General features: G+C 49.3%; 1 pseudogene; it reads right to left on the reverse strand.

The window, feature by feature from the left end:
• Positions 1–5,022: 5,022 nt before the first annotated feature.
• Positions 5,023–14,095, reverse strand: LOC114903808 (annotated as a pseudogene).
• Between the last annotated feature and the right edge of the window lie 5,700 nt (positions 14,096–19,795).

Below are 19,795 nucleotides of genomic sequence, written 5' to 3' on the forward strand. Positions count from 1 at the left end.
CACACACACACACACACACACACACACACACACACACACACACACACACAGAGTACCTGTGGGGGCTGGGCCCACAGTCTCTGTAAGGCTGCTGTCTTCCTGTCCATCTGCTGCTGGAGCTTGGGGCCCACAGGGCAGGCAGGAAGGGGATGGCAAGGACCAGCTGGAACCTGTCAACTCTCGCTGTGTCCAGTCTTGATGCAGGTCACCTGCACGATTCATCACTGAGCTAAACACGCCCCCGGCCTAGGGGTGGGAGAAGCTTAAGGAAGGTCACGGGAAGGTGGAGCAGCTGCAGGCAGATAATCCACACTGACCGGTGAGTCACAGCCGCACCTGCCCCAACGCCCGAGCGTAAAACCAGAATGGCTGCGGCTTCCCTTCCACCCACCACATCTCACTCAGAAACGTCTCTCGTGGTCCACTCTACGCGGAAACACACAGGGGAGTGAATTCTGGGGCATGTGGTTCTGCCCAGCCAAGTCACCACATTAAAAAGCCACCTCAAGTTTGAGGGTGGGGCTGGAGAATTTGCACTTCAGATAAGGTCCCGGGTGATGCCCACGCTGCAAGTCTGTGGACCAGGCTGAGGATCACCGCCCTTCAAGAATGCCCGGCAGGACCCTCGTGCAGGACTGCCTCAACAATTGCATTGCATCTATGTGGCCCCCGTCACCGCACACCGGGTGTGCCCCCAATTTTTATGACAAGCACAAATCCCCACCTCCAACTGCCAAAATGCTTCTTTGAGAATGGACATATTCCACAGGGAGGAACTCCTGGGGTTCTCTCAGCAATTCTAGGAAGATGCCCTAGAGAACCCCTTAGGGGACCGAAAGAAAGTAAGCGATTCACGTTGACATCAGCACAGGATCCACTCTGGCAGCGGGACAGAAGACTCAGCAGCATGGACGGCAGAGAAAGTTTAGGAACTGTTTTGGCTTCACAAAAGCTCAAGGATACAAGAAAGACCAAGCCGCTATTTAGAGAGGATGAAAGAGGAGCAAGCAAGAAACCCTGCAAATAACAACGTAGAGAAGGTGAGTAATTCGATTTGGGGCAGCTCTTGAGTATGTGTGCTCAGAAGGATGTGTTCCAGAACAGAATGTGTCAAGGTGAGAAGGGTGTCACCAGGCCAGAGGAGGAGGCATGTTGAGGCATGTCCAGGGGAGCAAGGGATACTTTTAAAGGCTGTGTCTTTAGGGCCTCAGCCCAGGACCTTCTCTGGAACTGCCTCGCACTCTTCCAGGTCCTCTGAAAGTGTGAGTCAGCCACCCCCACCCGGCCACAGCGGCTTGGCCCAGGGAGGGACGTGTGACCCAGGGACCCAAATCCTTTCACTAGGATGAGCCAATCTGAACTTCTCTCAGAGAATTTGAACTACATAACACAGAACTCCAGTCCACCAGGGAGAATGGAGTCAGGGCCAGGGTCGGCTCCGCGTGGGTGGGGCTGGGTTTCTGGGGAGCAGGAACAAGGGTCTGTGGAAGAGGCCACGCCTCAGAGACTGAGACACCTGTGGAGAAAAGCAGAGGTGAGAAAGAAACTGGCAGGCTGAGACAGTGAGACAGAGAGAGCACAGCACAGGTTGAATGAATGAAGGATAAATGAATCGCCCCTCCCACACATGATCTCCGTGATTGGTTATTGTGAACGAGTCGAGTCACTGGAGGTTAGGGAGGGAAGCAGGTGTTCCCACAGCCGTGGGAGAAGGAGGTGATGCTATAGGTTCTGATTCTCTCAACTAGCATTTACTGAGCATTGCTGTGCGCCGAGAACCATGCTGGGATAGGAGATACAGAGATACAGAAATATAGCTCCACTGGTGGGGGATTTGGGGGGAACACCCATAGAGGGAAGGGGTCGTGTGTTCTAGGAGCAGAGAGGGCTGAGTATGCGCCTCCGCTTGGCTAGAGACCAGGTGTGATCAGGAAAGGTGATATTTGGGTTGCATCTTTTCTTCAGGCCAAGGAGATGGTAGGGTGTTCCAGGCAAAGGAAACAGCAAAGGGAAGGACAAGTGGAAAAAGGCATAGCCCCAGGAAGTTGGAACTGCAGCTGAGAAAATGGGCCGTAGCTGGTCAGCATTGGCCCTGCGTGCTGTGCCCAGGCGCTGAGTTGGGAGTCCCTCAAGGGCTCGGAGTGAGAGGGCGGGGGGCCGCGGCCATGGCCTAGAAGAGGGGGTGGAGGCCTCCTCCAGGCGGGAAGAGCGAGGGCACGTGATACAGCGCTCACACCTGCGGCAGCCTGCCTGTATAGCTCACCTGCTTTTCTGGATTCATTTCAGTGTAGCCAGCCAATGAGTGGTTTAGATCTTCTCTGCCCAGTGCCACCCTTAGACTTGGGCAAAATGGATGCCGTGAACTAAGCCAAACCCAAAAAGACAAATATATGATTCCACTTACATGGGGAACCTAAAATAGGCCAGTTCATAGAGACAGAAAACAGAATGGTGGTTGCCAGGGGCTGGGGGAGGCGGGCATGGGGAGTTCCTGTTTAATGGGTACAGAGTTTCAGTTGGGATGATAAAAAAAGTTCTGGAGTTGGATAATGGTGATAGTTGCACAAAAGTGCAAATGTACTTAATGCCCCTGAATTGCAAACTTAAAAATGGTTAAAAGGGTAAATTTTACGTTATGTTTATTTTACCACAGTTTTTAAAAAGTGGATGCCAGGGTTCCGTGCTTTAGAAGGCCCGGCCCCCCTCCAGCCCTCCTCTGGCTGCGCCCTTGTCCTACGGGCTTTCAGCATTCAAGCACCTCACAGGTCTGAGAGAGGCTGCCCTTCCCTAATGGGCTATGGAAGGGAGTCCACAGACTAACTTTGACCATACACAATCATTCCCTTATGTACTGACTTCACAGCCCGACCCCACATACGCTGTAGCTACTGACAGTTTGCACGGTTGGGAGTCAGACAGCTCAGGGCCCAAGTCCCAGCTCTGTGTTCAGTTTCCCCCTCTGTAAAATGGGCCTAATCATAGTAGCACCTCATGAAGTGGCTGAAATGGGTAAATGAGCCCCTGCAATAACGTGATTAGAGGCCTGACACACAAGAAATGTCAGAAAACTTGGCTCCTACTAGAATATTCACTCTGCATTCTTGACTGGAGGACTGATTATAGCTGTGTTGAAGAGAAGTGAAGGGAGAAGGTCATGTTCTCTGAGGGTGGTGCAAAGTTATCCAAGCAGGCGAGTGGGAGCCCCCTGCCCTGGGCTGAGTCAGCTGGGAGGCCTGGGTCACGCTCACCAGACAGTGGTGTCTGCAAGTCCCATGTGGCTTATTATATACTCTTTGGAGACATCAGTCTCACACAAGTCTCCACCCTGGGGCTTAGAGTCTCATAATACATTTGATTAAAATGTCTCTCCCTTTGACCATTCCACTCACAGGATTCACTTAGAATTCATTTACTTGATGGGTTAATATTTTGCACCAGCTTTGCCTAAGCAGGATCAGTGCCCTGAGACCCAAATCCGGTGTCTCTTGCTATCTGTAAATGAGAATAAGGACAGGTATTTTTGCTATGAGTTTCTTCGATAAAAATTTGGCGATGCATAATTTGTGTCTGTCACCTATTGCAACTTTTATCATAAGTGAATTTTATGCATCCCCAGTTATATTAAACTTTTATAACTAGGGATGCATAAAAGTATTTTCAAGTAAATAGCTTGAGGGATTTTCAAGTAACTAGCTTCCAAAAGCCACCCTGCTTGTCTGGTTCAGATACTTTAAAGCCATAATTATGAGTTTGAATTGAGTTAAAAATAAGAGCCTCCAGAGCTTAGCTCATGCTGAGCACAGTGGCCGGCAAAAAGGTAAATCAAAACACTTTTGAGCAAGAGAATGGATGGCTACAGTTCCAAATAAAAAATTAGGACACTGTAGAAATCATCATATTACATTTGGTCCACTGGGAAACATCTCCATGCGGCTACTAACCCACACTTAACTCACTGTTGTAAGTACTCCATGTAGGAGTACTAACAGCAAACGTTACTTAAAGCAACTAACATGTCACATTGCTCTAAGGATGGTAAAATACATATGAAATATCTACAATCTCCAGCTCAACTTTCCCTTATTTTGCTAAGGGGAAAAACACATGTAAGATGAAATTGTATGGATATTATATTTGAATCTTCTGGATCATTCCAAAGTATGATGGCAAATTTTCTAAAAGGAAATCTGGTTACTTCCAAAGTATTTTTATAATGCAGAGCTACACTAGGTTTTAGTATGATGAATTTCCACCTAAGTGAAGACTTTCTCATTGGAAAGAGTGAAATTATTGAAAATATTCCATATCAGATTTATTTCCTGGCTATACAAAAAACTCTAAGCTCAGATTTCTGGGATACCTTTGTTGTTGTTTGTTTGGCCATGCTGCACAGCTTGCAGGATCTTAGTTCCCCAACCAGGGATCGAACCCGTGCCCCCTGCAGTGGAAGCGTGGAGTCCTAACCACTGGACCACCAGGGAACTCCCAGGGATACCTGGAAAAACCATCTTCCAAAATAGGCTCTTTGAAAAGTCTCCTCGATGGCAGCATGCTTTGAAGGGATGTCAATCCCTTTTTGGAAAGGAGATACTGGGCAGAGTCACCTCTCGTGGATAAGGGAGGTGATCAGGCTAGACAATAAGCAAACTGTCTTTTCTGTCAGTGTTTATCAAGCCTTCCCCACGTGTATCTCTGTGTGCTGGAGATACACGGACACGAGGCTTTCTAAGGTGACTTGAAGACAGTTCTTAAAGGAAAACCCAAAGGATGTCTTTAACAGTGGCAACAACATATAAAGTCCACAATGCATCAAAATGACTACTTTTGACAGATACTTATTTAGATAAGTTCTTTTATGTTTTTTTAAAGAAAGACTAATTACTTCATAATCATACTTTATAAATCTACTTAGATAAAATTGTACTATGTGTAGATTGTGCTTTGTTTTATAATTGATGGGTTTCTGGAAAGTTGTGGGAAAATCCTTTAAAATCAAACACACAAGGAAATTATTTTAAGAGGGAGAAACTGTGTTCCATTTATTTCCAAGCACCATTTGCTGTGTATGTCAGAGGCCCTCCAGGGACTCTGCTCCCAGAGAGATGCCCAAATCTCCAGAACCTGTTGACCTGCACTTGGCCTCCCCCGTAGGACCTGGACACCTGAGCACAGACAGGAACTAGTGAGCTTGTCAGAGGCAGGTGATATAGCGGTAACTCCTCCAACCAGGAGTCTTCTTAATCAACGCCATGGTTCCTAGTTATTGCTCTGGACATATTTACAAACAGAAAAGACTTTACCCACTTTATTACCCTGGTTCACGATCTTCTAGACCCGGTCTCACATTTGTAGGATACGGTATGAGCTTTAAAGCTCTGCAGCAGCCCTGCTGACAGTTTGGAGTAATTCAACCATGCAAAAATTCTACTTCGGTTGAATCATGAAATCGCTAGTTTTATAGACCAAAAATGGCAATCTCCCATGGTTCAACCTAATATGTTGGAGGAAGAGTAGGGTATGGTTTAGAAAGTCAGCCTTTAGCATTGATCTTTCCTCCTCTTCCCTCCTCCAAATAACCCAATAGAATGCTTTCCTCTCAAGTAACTCCATGTAAATCTAAGACAGGGGATGTAGGGAAACACAGACAGTTCCGAGGCTCCAGTCCTCCCAGAGGGAGAACAGGGGAAGACCTTTAGAAATGTATTTAGTTCATAAACAAATCCTTGTTTAGCTGCCAGTGCTGGGAGGAAACTGCTCGGCCACTGCTGGTTCTACATCTTTAATGCCATCACCACGGGAGGGCAGAGCTGCCTCCGTCCTGGAAGGAGGATATGGATCTCACCCTCACATTACCATGCTGTGAAAATTGAGGCACAGAATCACAGTGAAGACACACTGAGATGGCGATACAGTCAGATTCAGAACTAGTCTCTGAAACCTCTGGAAATCAGCTTCCATTTTAACAGCATGGACAGGAAAGCCTTGAGTGGTATTTCATAAGCCCAGCGGGTAGAGTGAGAGAAACAAAATACGGTCTGTTGGACTGGGATTTGAGCTCTCTCTCCTTCTGTGGGTGTCGTGGTATAGAGTCAAGGGCCATACAAACCCGTGTTTGGGGTAGATTCTGCAGTGTTTCCAGATAGGTCCCCTACACCTAGAGTCTCTCCCCGGCGTGGGCTCTCTGACGTGCACTAATACGTGAGCTATTGTTGAATTGGCTCCCACACTCAGCACATCCATAGGGTTTTTCTCCCGTGTGGATTCTCTGGTGAGTAATAAGACCTGAGCTCTGATTGAAGCTCTCCCCAGGTTCCCCGCATTTATAGGTCTCTCTCCAGTGTGGATTCGCCGGTGGGTAATGACGTTTGAGCAGTCACTGAAACGTTTTCCACATTCCAGACACTCATAGGGTTTCTCTCCTCTGATGGCTGGTGAGAGCGGAACTCTTACTGACCGTTTTCCCACACTCAGGGCACTGGTAGGGCTTTTCGCCAGTGTGCGTTCAGCAGTGTGTCCCCAAGTGTGAGCCGTTGGTGAAACTCTTTCCACACTCACTACACTTACGGGGTTTCTCTCCTGTGTGGATTCTCTGGTGCATAATAAGGCCTGTGCTCTGCGTGAAGCCTGTGCGACACTCCCCACATTTATAGGGCTTTTCTCCTGTGTGGATTCTCTGGTGTGTGATGAGGTCAGAATGATCACTGAAGCCTCTCCCACATTTGGGGCATTTGTAGCGCTTCCCCACCGTGTGGATTCTCTGGTGGCAAACCAGATATGAGCTTTGGCCAAAGCTTTTCCCACATTGGCCACATTTATAGGGTTTCTTTTCTCCAGTGTGGGCTAATCCGTGGACAGCTAAGTGTGAGCTCAGGCTGAAATGTTTTCCACATTCACAGCATATATTGGGTTTTTCGCCAAATAGGTTCCCTGAGGACCTATGAATTTACCTAAGTCTCTTTCTGGAGGAGAGAGCAACTCTTGTCCATCTTCTAAGGATATTTCCCACTGCTTCTCTGCCCCATATTCACTTTCCCAGTCTTTCCTCTAGTTGAGGTATTGGGAAACATCCATGCTGGATCTTCCTAATAACACCCCAGGTAGTTTTACTGCCTCTGAAATGTCCTGGCTTGAATCCTCCTCATTCTCTGTCCTTGTTTCAAGATCTGAAAGAATGAAATGAAACTGCAAAGGTTACCTATTTTCTGATTCAGAAGAATGGAAACAACGTGAAAGAGGTCCTAACTGGTCACTTAAAAACAAGTTATTGGTGGTGACAGACCTTAATCAATTTTCCATTAACCAGGAACAAATAAGCTGGAATATGGCTGAACCATTGTCAAGACCAGCAGACATCCAGGCCTCACTCACTCCCCCAGCTTCTAAGCAGGAAGGTCATGTGGAGAAAGGCTGGAGGCAGGTCCAGGCGCACTTCTTCCTCTTCAGTCAGAGCTGCACCCCCTCCTCAGAGGCTCTGTCGCCAAGCTCAGCTCCCCCTCTCCTCCCATCACCTACGAACTGGCAATCGGTACTAAAAAGCCACCTTTCTCTTCCTGATACTGCCTTCTGGGTAGAGAGACGTGCCTTAGAATAATTCTCCTGGCCATTCTCCATCCCCTTCCTTACAGGTGGGAGGAATGACTTCCTTGGTTAACAAGCAGCTGGTGTACGTGGCTCAGATCAGCAGTGAAGGCTCTATCCCTGCAGGGCGAGGTGGTGGTTGTCCAGTGCTGCCTGTGGCTCAGTTCTGGGGCTCTGTGTGACCCCACGGCTAAGCCACACCCTCAAGAGCTCCACCATTTAGAAAGCTGCCATTCTGATCTCAATGTCTTACTCATGTCTCTCTCAGTCAGTCTAGAACCTGAGTAAGTTCTATTTACCAGATCGCCTGAAATTCCAACAAAATGACTGAGCCCCACCACGGAAGGGAGCTCATCTTAATCATGAGAAATTCACCCTCCAATAATCTAAGGTTGACTGTAGTTTTAATTTGGGGTTATCCATGTTCCCTTTTTCTACTAACCTGGTTAAGTGATAGTTAATTAAAATTATAATTCAGATAGAAATTTAAGAGAGAAATCATAAACACTAATACTTTGTTTATAGCTACATATTCCAAGGTAACTAAAGAGACCAGGCTTTCTTTTCTGTTCTTCTCACAACTCCTGTGGTTTCAGCACCACAGAACAATAACCCGGGAAGATCAAGTGCCTGGGTTCCTCTCCCGCCCTTGCCCAGTACTGGCTCATTCATGTTCAGAATTCCAGGTCTGACTTCTTTGTTGGTAAGATACTAGCTTTCACTCATTTCCCACCTGCACAGGAAGTTTTCCGAATTTCCTTGAAATCCTGGAGACTGTCCTTCCAGAGTTCTTCACTTCCCTCCAGACTTGAGACCCCATCTGATGGGGGAACTGGAGGTCCTGCCCAAGGAAAAGCAAGAAGGGACATGGGGTTCTTATGTAAGTTGCCTTCTGTTCTCATATGTGGAAGTGGTAGGTGGGATGAGAATGGAAGCACGTCTCGGAAAGGTCTAGTTTTCAGAAGAAAAAGTTAATGACTTAGGAAATTTTCCCCCTTAAGTTCAGCATACAGGGCAATGTGCTTATGTATTTTAACAATAATTATAACAATGATGACAATGAGAACTAACATTTGCTGAATGCAAACAATGTAACAACCCAGGGAGGTAGTTACCATCACTGTGTCCATTTTGCAGATAAGAAAATGGGGGCTCAGGGTGTTTAACCAATGTACCCGGGAAAAGACAAGTCTTTAAAGTGGCAGACTGTTATATATAATATATGCAGAGTTCACATCTATGGGGCACTTTAGGTGGAAACAAACAACTGAAACTTTAAGTAACTCTCCTGTTTCTCTAATATTGTTACTAAAAGCAGGCAGGGAGATCCCTTTGCTGGCGAGCAGAGCAAAATCCTCAAAATCATCTTCCTGAGTCACCCTGGACTACTGGTTTCTATCAGTATTTAAAGATAGGCTGTAAATAGTATTCCTCTATAGAAATCAACAATTTTCCTCCTGACAAGCCCATTCAGATACAGACTAGTGATAGCAGAGTGACAGACATAAGCATGTCTCCTGATTCACAGTCCCTAATCTTCCCGCAGGGCTTCCTCTCTCCCACTGTTCTGAAGTGCACTTTGGGGAAGAGAGCTTACCATTGGGATACCCCCTCAAAGCCTGGGGGCCGAGGCTCCCGGGCTCCTCTTGGGGCTCCTCTGTCACCTCATTACCATCCCGTCACTGCCTTCTGGTTCTCACTGGAGTCCCCTCTAGTCCACAGAACACCTCCTGCTACCTCAAAGGCATCAAAGGTGTTGGCCAGGGTCCAGGGACTCATCAGGGCATCCATCTCATCGTATAAGGGGCAGGTGCCTGGAGTGTGGGTGCTCCTGGCTTTGCGGTAGTTGGTCTGAAGGTTTTTGAACCGGTAGTGACACTGCTCCAGGGTCCGCAGGAAGCCCCGTTCCTGCAGCCGCTCAGCCACAATCCGGTACACCTGGCGGTTCCGATGGCACGTACAGAGCTTCTCATGAATCCAGGACTCACTGCGAATTCCCAGGAAAATCTTGGTTTCCTCGTAGCCCCAATGCATCCCTGCCACCTTCTCATCCTCCAGGCCCTGCCACTCCAGCTCATCCCCCATCTTGGCTTTTCTCAAGATGGGCACCTGGCCAGGCCTGACTCTGCCCCAACCCACCAGGGAGTCTCACACTCTCCTTCCCTCTGGAGCGCTGAAGACCTGGACTCTGTGGCTTTTCCTCCTGCTCCACGTGGGAGCTCACACAGGGTCTGTGGGTTGGAAAGGCTGTTTGCAGGGAGACAAGAAGAAGACATAATGGTTGGGTGACTCTAATAATCCCAACCACTTTATATGCCAGGGAGAGGAGATTTTTTTTTTTTTTTTTAAGTCCAAGGGAGGGGGGCCTTCCCTGGTGGCACAGTCGTTGAGAGTCTGCCTGCCGATGCAGGGGACACGGGTTCATGCCCCGGTCTGGGAAGATCCCACATGCCGCGGAGCGGCTGGGCCCGTGAGCCATGGCCACTGAGCCTGCGCGTCCGGAGCCTGTGCTCCGCAACGGGAGAGGCCACAATAGTGAGAGGCCCGCGTACCGCAAAAAAAAAAAAGGTCCAAGGGCGGGCTTCCCTGTGGCGCAGTGGTTAAGAATCCACCTGCCAATGCAGGGGACATGGGTTCAAGCCCTGGTCTGGGAAGATCCCACATGCCAAAAATAAATTAATTAATTAAAATAAATAAATAAATGCAATGAGTGGGACAGGGAGGAGAGAAAGCAAAGGAAGAACTAAGCTACCATTTACTGAACACCAGGCACTGCGCTGGGAACTTCACATTTGCTCAAAATTCCTGTTTAGTATGCGGCAGAGCTGGGATTTGAACTCAAGACTGTCTGAATCTGAAGCTTTTGTTTTTCTCCCACTACACAATCCTGCATACTATGAGGACGAGATCCAGATACCGAAAGAAGGAAGTAGCCATTACTTTTAAGACAAACAAGCAATCTTAGAGTCAAGGAAAAGAATGACTTAATACAACCCCTCACTACCTCAGCTGTGGCGCTGCCTTACACAAGGAAGGAGATTTGGGCAACATTTTTCAAGCTGATGAAATTTGGAGCCTCATCTATAAAGTTACTGGGCCTGCCCGCTGGGTAAAATTCCTTTGCAATTTCCGATAAGCAAGAGAACTGGTGCAAAGGGCCCCACTCAGTAGTAGAAGGTGACCTGAGTAAGAGGAATGTCTGGCCCATCTGGAAGCTGCTTATGGCCCCCTGGTCACACCTGTGCTCCGGAGAAAGAGCCAGAGCCTGAGGATCAGGCAGGCCTGCGGGGAGAGAAAGGAGCCATTAGAGGGAACGCTTCTGGGCCCCCCCCAGGGACCAGCCCATCGGGTTTGGAAACAGAAGAGTCTTCCTCCTCCTCTTAGTGTCTGCTTTGTCCCATCAAAGAAGGACTGGTGAAAAAGCAAAACAACACATTTCTCGAAGGAGAGTTCCAGATTTCCCTTCCATATCCATCCACGTTACTGACTGTCAGCGTTTTATGCTTTTATTCTTCAGTTTTGATAACACATGTGAATCATCTGAATTGGTCTGGGGACACGTACCTGTTTTGGGAATTACTGCACTCTAGTTTAGCCCTACCTTGTGCCTTTCCTACCACCCAGGCCTAAAATTGGTACCCACACCTTACCTCCTGGGACCAGTAAGGTCTCACTCACATAAGGAGAGGTGCCACCAGCTCTGCTGTGTAGTTTTACAAAACATGCCGACCAAGGTTCTTCTTCCCTTTGGAGGTGCCTGTTGAGGATTCCACAGATTCATGTGGTCAGCCTCAGTTTATATGCCACATCCTCCCAGGGAAAGGAGCTGTACCCTCTACCCCACTTCCTGCACTCAGAGCGGGTTTCGCGCCCTCCCCACAGAAGGGTCCCTTCTCCCTCCCTACACTGCTGCTGCTTACCGCTCTCGTGGAAGAATCCAAGTTTTACTTTGGGGCTGTGGTTCATTTGGTCTTCTGGTTCTGTTGTGAGTTCTTCACCACTGCCTGGAACAGATACATGGATTCTGTCTGTGCTTGCTTCAGATGGATGTTTAGGGGACCTAGTACCGATCCTGAGGGTTCCTTCTCCTCTGACAGCACCTTCTGTCCCTGTTCAAGGACTGGAAATGGTCAGAATTCTGTAGGCACTAAAACTTAATCATCCCCAGACATAAAGAAGCAAAGGGGGAACTCAGTCTTATGCAAATCACTGCAGGGGCAGTAAGGAGTGTGGATGTGTGGGAGATGCCATGGAGATAAGATCTGGAACCCAGGCCCACTGCAATCTGCCCACCCAGCTCTCCCAGGGCTGCTCCTGTCAACCTCTAGGCAAAACTAACAATACAGAGAGAGCAAGCAACAAGGCAGCTATTTTGCGACAGGACCTAAAGGTTCAACAATGTCAATAAAGACCAGTGCTTCAGGCTGGCTGCTGCTGAATGAGAGCTGTTCTCCAAAGAGAAAATAGGTTGTATCTGCTCCTCCTGGATCAGAGTGGTGCTCAAACTATTTTAAACAATTCTCTTATTTACTGGTGGGGACCAACACTCAGAGCAACCAATGTTGTGCGTCCTCTGAAAAGTCAAGTCTGAAAATGGAAGGAAAGTTGCAGCTACCAGGCCCAGGGAATAAGCAAATTCTGTGCCGACACCAACAGCAAAGTGTACACATCACCCATACTGCTGGCAACCCAAGGTGGCTCTGTCTCTCACATTCCTCTATTTTAACTACTCAGAACTAAGTTTCCATATCTCACCTGCAGCCCCAGTCTTCCAGGTTCTTTTCGCAAGTCTTCCACCAGAGCCACTGCCTCCTCTCCACTCTCTGGATGTTTCTGTCTAACCCAGATCTGGATCTCCTGGGGAAGGACAGCCAGCAACTGTTCCAGGACTAGCAACTCCAGGATCTGCTCTTTCGTACACTTCTCCTGTCTCAGCCACTGATGACAGAGCTTCTGGAGTTGGATGGAGTGCCTCCCGGGGTCCTGATGCTCCTTGATAGTGGAAGTACCAAAAGTGCTGGCAGGAGGTCTCTGGTTCAGGGATACTCCCTTGAAAGAAAATTTCCTGCTGCCAGTGGGAATCTTCTTCCAGCTTCACTATTTGGAGCTCTTCTTGTACTTGAGGAGTCTGGATTTGTTCATCCACAGCTACAGCCATTGTTCAGATCAGAGACGAACCCTGCAGCTGTGATCTGAAGTTCAAACCTCTTCCTTTACTTCACTGGGAAGCCACCTTTAGATAGGAGTCTAAGTAGAACTTGAAATTCTAGAGCCAGAGACATACATTACAGAGTGAATTCTAGTGAAAATCACAAGGGTTAGTCCAGTGGGATTGAGGTGAAGAAAAATCTTCCTGTTCCTCCCTCCCCATGTCCTGATGCCCATGGAGTCTGGCCCTCTGTCACTGGGGAGGCAGCTCCAGAAGTCTGACAGTAGGAGTCAAGGGCTGGTGGTCTGGGTGGAAAGCAGAGGAGCGTGAAGCTGTGTTTGCATAGCGATTTACTTAACGCCAAGAAAATGCCAATGATCCATACTGAAGAATGAGGATGAGCTGATGGAGATAACGGGGACAATAAACTGCTCATTCTCCCAAGCCACTGGTCTTCAGAGTGTTGCCAAGTACATGCAGTACAAGAGGCAGACGGCACACAAGGTAGCAGCACCTTGGAGAGCAGAGCCTGAGTGGAGCCCGCTCTAAGCTTCAGAGATTCAACCGCTCCAACTCTCAACTCTCCTCGCCTCTGGGTGGGTTCTCAGATTTGGGCGGGCCCTCTCTGGATTCCTCAGTCTTGGCATCATAACTCTCTCCCAAACAGGGAGATTTACCCTGGTTAAGGTTACAAGATGTAACAGCAAGGAAAACAAGATCACAGACTCACAGGATGTTACAGTTGGAACGAAAGTTAAGAGATAGTCAGGCTTCAACTCCCTCAAAGCTGAGGCAGTCACGGCTCAGAGACCCCCAGGACCTTGCCCAAGGTCACAAAGCTGGCAAGAAATGGGCAGTGGCTCAGCCCGGTGACGGTGGACCGGGTGACTGGCCCGCAGAGCGTGACTTACACTGGAAGGCTACTCTGCTCCGCGGGCGACCTTCTTTAGAAGCTTTATGGGGTAAACGCGGGCCCTGGGGGACAGGGTCATCCCCACCGGGCCAGGTGGACAGGGAGAAGGAGGACGCCGCCAGCATGAGGGGCGCATCCTGCCCCGGGGACTGCTCGCGGGGACGCGGGACCCGGGGTCTCCGCCCGGTCACGCCCAGCCCGCGCGGGCCCAGGCCCGAGGTGAGGGCCGCTCCTGTCCGCCGAGGCCCTGCGACCACTGGAGGGCCCCTACTCCGCGGTACCTTCTCTGTGAGCACGCAAAGTCCCCACACGACACTCCCACTACGAGGCCAGAGCTCAAGTCCGGACCTTCGGAGAGCCATAAACACCGGAAGCGGAAATGCGAGCCCCAGAAAGACTGCGGCTTGGCCGGACTACATTTCCCATAGGCCTCCACCAGGCCCTGCGGACTGACAGCAGGATTAACCAGTAATCTATGCGGATGGCTTGGGCGCCCATTTGTTTCAGACGAATCATTGACGACGGGTGGGACTTTCCTACACGCCGGATTTGGGGGTGCGGAGCCGCAACTATAATCGTCGCACGTGGAGCGGGTAGTCGTGCCTTGCTTCTCCCACCCCCGTGATAATTTGGGGAGGTGGCGGCTTCTCGCCTTACTCCGCCCGGGGACCACTGAAAGACCCTTTCCAAAGCGTTTTCCCTTACAGCTGAAAGCGGGTGTTTATCCCTGTTAATCCGTATTTAATCCTATTATACAGGTGAATAAACCCAGGCAGCTTGGACCCCAGGTCTCTCTTAGAGTGGCGCTGAGACTCCAATTCAGATGTTTTGCCTCTTAAAGTACTTTTCTGGCATAGTTGCCCACTGTGGTAATGCTTCACCACTATCCTCCCCCTTGCCTAACACACACACACACACACACACACACACTTCCTTATTTCCTGCGTGCGCGGTCCTGGGTGATTCAAGATGAATATCATTGACGCTTATTCAATTAACAATCAATTGTAGAGCATATACTTTGGGACAAGTGAAAAATTTCCTCCTCTTAGTGCAGCCCCTGCTCTGCACTCCTCTTAAGGAGTGCAGTCTGGCAGAGGATGCATTTTCTAAAATGAAATGGTGAACAATTCCAATGCAGTGTGGTAAGTGCTAAATGGAGGTGCTTTCCAAGTAAATGACTGGAAGGAAATACTGGAGAGCAGCTGGGACAGCCCAGGAGGAAAGAAGGTGCACCCTCAGGGAAAGGGGGCAGGAAACTATACTTCACTTTTGCATATTTTATCTGGTTTGCTTCTGACAACAAATTTTGCCTAGTTAGGTCTCACTCCCTGTTTAACAGATAAAAGGTCTAAAATTCAACAGAAGGTGGGTGAAGCTACAATTCCCCCCAGGAGGGGCAGCCTGTGGTGGAGCAAGGGAAGGACAGAACAACAAGAGGGGCTCTCCGTAGAGTCCTAAATCCAGTTACAAGTCTGGGCCATGGAGATTCCTTCTAGCCTCTTGATTTTAGTTCCAAGAGGGCTAATGTGGAAAACTCAGGCCAGCGCTTTCAGCATGCACACACAGCTAGCTTTCAAACCAGCCCAGCCCAGAAGTTCCAGAGAGCTGCCTCAGGGACCAGTGAGGTGGGGCAAAGACCCAGCCCGGGAGAGCGCTTTGGGTTCTCACCATCCAGTCATCAGAGCATCTCTGCTTTTACATGTTTTCTATTGTTTCAAGGTTTCACTTGAAAAAGTGGTTCCACTGTTACAAAAAGAAAACGGAAAATGACTAATCCAAGTATTCCATGTGCCATTCCCTTAACTCAGGGATCTCCTGAGCCAATGGAACTTTCACTGAAAGCAAAATCAAACCTGGAAAGGGTCATCCCAAACCTAGCTCCTATCACCTTCACTGTCAACACCACACCCAGTCCTCCAAACGAGAAGACCTGCATACGTGCCCTCAAGCTGCAAGCCACACTCCCCAAGGACTGGGACTAGAGGCCCCCGAAGAGTCTACACAGATGAGATGTTTTCCCAGCTAAAGCTTTCTGGTCCCTCGGAGGACAGTTGGTCTCAGAAACCTAGAAACGTCCATTCTTTGGTGAAAGCAGGTTCCATTCGATCTGAGTTATCAATATTACCACAGACAGTAGGATTTCAACGTTCACCGCCACACTGAGTGATTTCGAGCAGCCTTCTGGAATGGGATGGGCAAGTACGGGTATCAGCTGAGCAGGTGAGGAAAAATGAGATCTCCAAAAGTGATTTGCCCTAGTCATGCTGCTAGTTAGGGGCACAGGTGTGTCTAGAACCAGGCCTGTCAGGTCTCTTTGGCTCCCAATACCCCATCCGCTGCGCCACAGATCTCAGGACAGGAACAGGAGGGAGACAGGCAAGAGCTAGTGACTCAGAAAGGCGGCATCACATGGGACAGCTGAGAGAGGCAAGTGACAATAGTGCTGAAACTCTTCAGCAAGAGGGTGGTTTCTAGACCATTGATATGTTTAGAAAAACATGGCACAGAGGGATTTACAAGCAGTGTGTAAGGAGACAAGGATTTTGAGATGAAAGAAATAAGCGTATGCTCTAAGAATTCAACTAATTACAGCCACGTGTACTGAGTGGAGACCACTGTCTCGTCCACTTAACTCCAACTTAACCAGTGACACTAACCTGTCTGTGGAAGGGGGCGTGTTCATCAGGGAAACCTGGAAGAAAGTGTTAACGAGGGCTTCCCTGGTGGTGCAGTGGTTAAGAATCCGCCTGCCAATGCAGGGGACACAGGTTCGAGCCCTGGCCTGGGACGATCCTACATGCTGTGGAGCAACTGAGCCGGTGCGCCACAGCTACTGAGCCTGTGCTCTAGAGCCCACGAGCCACAATTAGTGAGCCCACGAGCCACAACTACTGAAGCCCGCGTGCCTAGAGCCCGTGCTCCACAAGAGAAACCACCGCAATGAGAAGCCCGCGCACCGCAACGAAGAGCAGCGCACACTCGCCGCAACTGGAGAAAGCCCGCGTGCAGCAACAAAGACCCAACGCGGCCAAAAATAAATAAATTAATTAATTAAAAAAAAAGTTAACGAGGCAATCTTGGGGACGGAGCCGACCGCGCTGGGGGGCAGGGAAGAGAAGGGGATTTTGAAGTGCAGTATTCATCACCTGAGGGGGGTGCGTCACATGACCCCTTTCTTTCAATCCGTGCTCATCACCAGCCACCATCTGATCACAAAGCCACCATTTCAGTTTTCCGTCACTGAAGACCAGGAACAAGGGGTGCTCTGAAAGTGGCTTGGGATTGGAGATCCCCAGGTAAATGAATAATAATTGGGCTTCTGGAATATTAGTCTCTTGCAAATTTAGTTACCAGGAGCCTCCCACCCAGTGTCTGGTCATCTCTGGGTGCCTGCACCACAAAACCTGGGGGCTGGAACTCGTGAGTGGTAAATCTGCCAAGATGTGCCACCCCCTGAGGCATCCTGGCAGGCCTCTTGCCCCGACACCGACAGTGTAAACAAACGGCAGAGACACTGTGCCTGCCAAGGCCTGTGATATGTGAGGGGCCTGGGCAAAGTGTTTCCTTGGAGCCAGACCTTCCTCCTCCCAGCAGCCATTCTTCTACAGCTGCCGTGGGCCTTTGAATGGATGGAAAATTCACAGAGTTGGGACACTGGGAAGAGTGAGCAGGAAGAAGAGAGCAGGGAAGAGTGAGCAGGGGAGAGGGAGTGAGGGGCAGGTAGGCCCAGGAGCCACAGCCTCTGCTGATGCCAGAGGCAAGAGCTCAGTTGCACCAGTGGCTGGGTGGAGCGCCAAAGGGAATTAACCACAGCCCCTACTCTCCACCGGGCTCTGCAACCTTCTGTCTCACGATCTGAGCATCATCTGTGCGATTCCACCTTCGCTTCCTCCGTGGCCACGGGCTATTTTATCAAGTCAAGAGGGTGAGATAAAGGAAAGACTCTAATATTCTGTCCAGAGATTTGAAATAGCTTAACAGGGCCAGGCAGCAGGGAGGTTAAAATGGCCCTGCATTTGAAAAACTCCAGGTCTGTCTGTGAAAGACTGTGGGACGGGCAAGCCCAGCACACCGGGTCCCTGCACAGCTCCCTGGTTATGAGACAGGACTCCTCATCAGGGATAAAGGGTTGGGGAGGGCGACCACCAGTCACGTGCAACGAAGGACCAGTTACAGTTGTGGATCATCTTGATACTAGGGGAGTAGCCAGTATGCTGTTTTTATTTTAGTGTTTTGTTATTCTCTCCATTGTTCCTTAGGTGTTTCTCGTGGCTGTAATAATGCAGCGGGGTTGATTGACTTCAGGAGTAGAGTGTTAAGCCACAGGTGCAGGGCAAGGGACATACTGAACCATAAACTGTGCTACACTAAGCTACTATGGCTTATTGTAAACCAGAAGTGCAACCCAAAGGGAAATAAAATTCCGTGAAAAACACGAGGAGGTCTCATGATGACCTGCCTCAAAATGCAAAATCTCTATTAAAAGTGACACAAGTGGCACAAGTGTGTCTAGAGCCAGGTCGGTTCAGCTCCCAACACTCCACCTGCCCCACTGCAAACTTCAGAGCAGGGTCAGGAGGAGACAAATTACTGACCCAGAGGGGACCTGATGGGGGGACTTTGGGGTGCTGCTAAGTTGTTTCTTGACCAGGGTGCTGGTTACACAGGTGTATACGGTTTGTAAAAATTATATGAGCTGTACACTTATCTGTGTATTATATTTCCCTTTTTTTTTTTCTGGCTGTGCCAGGCAGCTTGTGGGATCTTAGTTCCCTGACCAGGGATTGAACCCGTGCCCCATGCATTGGAAGTATGGAGTCTTATCCACTGAACCGCCAGGGAAGTCACTGTGTGTTACGTTTCAACAAAAAGTTAAAACAAGAACTGTCTCAGGATATAGTTATCCGAATACCCTGGGATTAAAAGGGTGAGAGTAAGATAAAGTCTCCAAGCTTCACTGCTTGCCCAGAGAGAAGAGAAATAGATGGTATACTACGGACTCAGCTATAAGAAAGGGGATGCATGCTTTTCACTGACTTTTGATGATCTGTGACATTTTGAAAACAAAAGCTTTTTCGTTAGGATTCTGGTTGGTGGGTTGGTTTTTACAAATGTCTTTCACTGTGTCTCCATTCACTGATACCAATAAATTGTAACTGAGGTGAAAGGTCACTGAAGTTAAAAATAACTTAATCATCTTACCAAAGGGAAGTGTAGGAAACCTAACCCATTTTCCAGGTCAGAATTTTGGGCTCCATCCGCCTCTTGCATTTACATACAACTGTATGGAGAGAACCCAATTGGCATATATTTATTGACTTCCTATCACATGCCAGGCCCTGCTCTGAGTGCTGGAGAGAGAGTTTGGAACCTCAGTAGGGGTGTGAGCATAAAAACTCGAAGAGGGACAGGGCAGAATCATGAAACAGGTCAATGTAATGAGAGTCACAGGCACCGAAATTGGAGACCTCAGGGGTGTGGTGGGCGGGGTCACGTCCGCCAGGCAAGTGCAGGGAAGACCTCACGAAGGGGGTGGTACCCAGGCTGAGTCTTCAAAGATGTGCAGGTGTGCCCTGGGCAGACAGGGCAGCCCAGCAATCCACAAGAGGGAGCAGAGGGAGCAGAGAGACGAGGCCCAGCAGGGCTCATTGAGGGGAGCTGCCAGGGGGCGAGGATGGTCAAGGGCATAGAGGTGTGGTGACGAGGGCAAGGCCAGGTATGAACGTGAGGTTCCACAGAGGCCCCCATCAGGAAGACCTCATCTGCCCTCCAAGGACTGTGGCCTCCTTAGGGGGATGGGGGAGCCCCGGAGGGTTTAAGCTAGGTAGTGACAGGCTCAGTTCTTTGCTGTGGAAGGACGCTCACTCTGGCTACAACACAGAGGATGGAGTAGCGGGAAGCAGGGCCAGAGGGAGCTTGGGGGGCACCAGGAAGGGGGCTTTTGCAGTGTCGGGCAGGGGTTTGAACTAGGCCAGGGGGGTCGGGTCTGGGAAAAGTTGAGAAGGGCTTGGTTTCCAAACGGCTCTAAGGGATTCGAGGGAAGAAGAGTCTTGGACGACTCCTAGGTTTTTGGGTTGGGTGACAACGAGTGGATGGCAGTGCTACTCACAACGAGGAAACACACCTGTGGAACCAGCACCCTGATCAAGGGA

Source organism: Monodon monoceros, unplaced genomic scaffold (assembly GCF_005190385.1).
Source record: "Monodon monoceros isolate NGI ecotype Baffin Bay Population unplaced genomic scaffold, NGI_Narwhal_1 Super_Scaffold_21, whole genome shotgun sequence".
NCBI lineage: Eukaryota > Metazoa > Chordata > Mammalia > Artiodactyla > Monodontidae > Monodon > Monodon monoceros.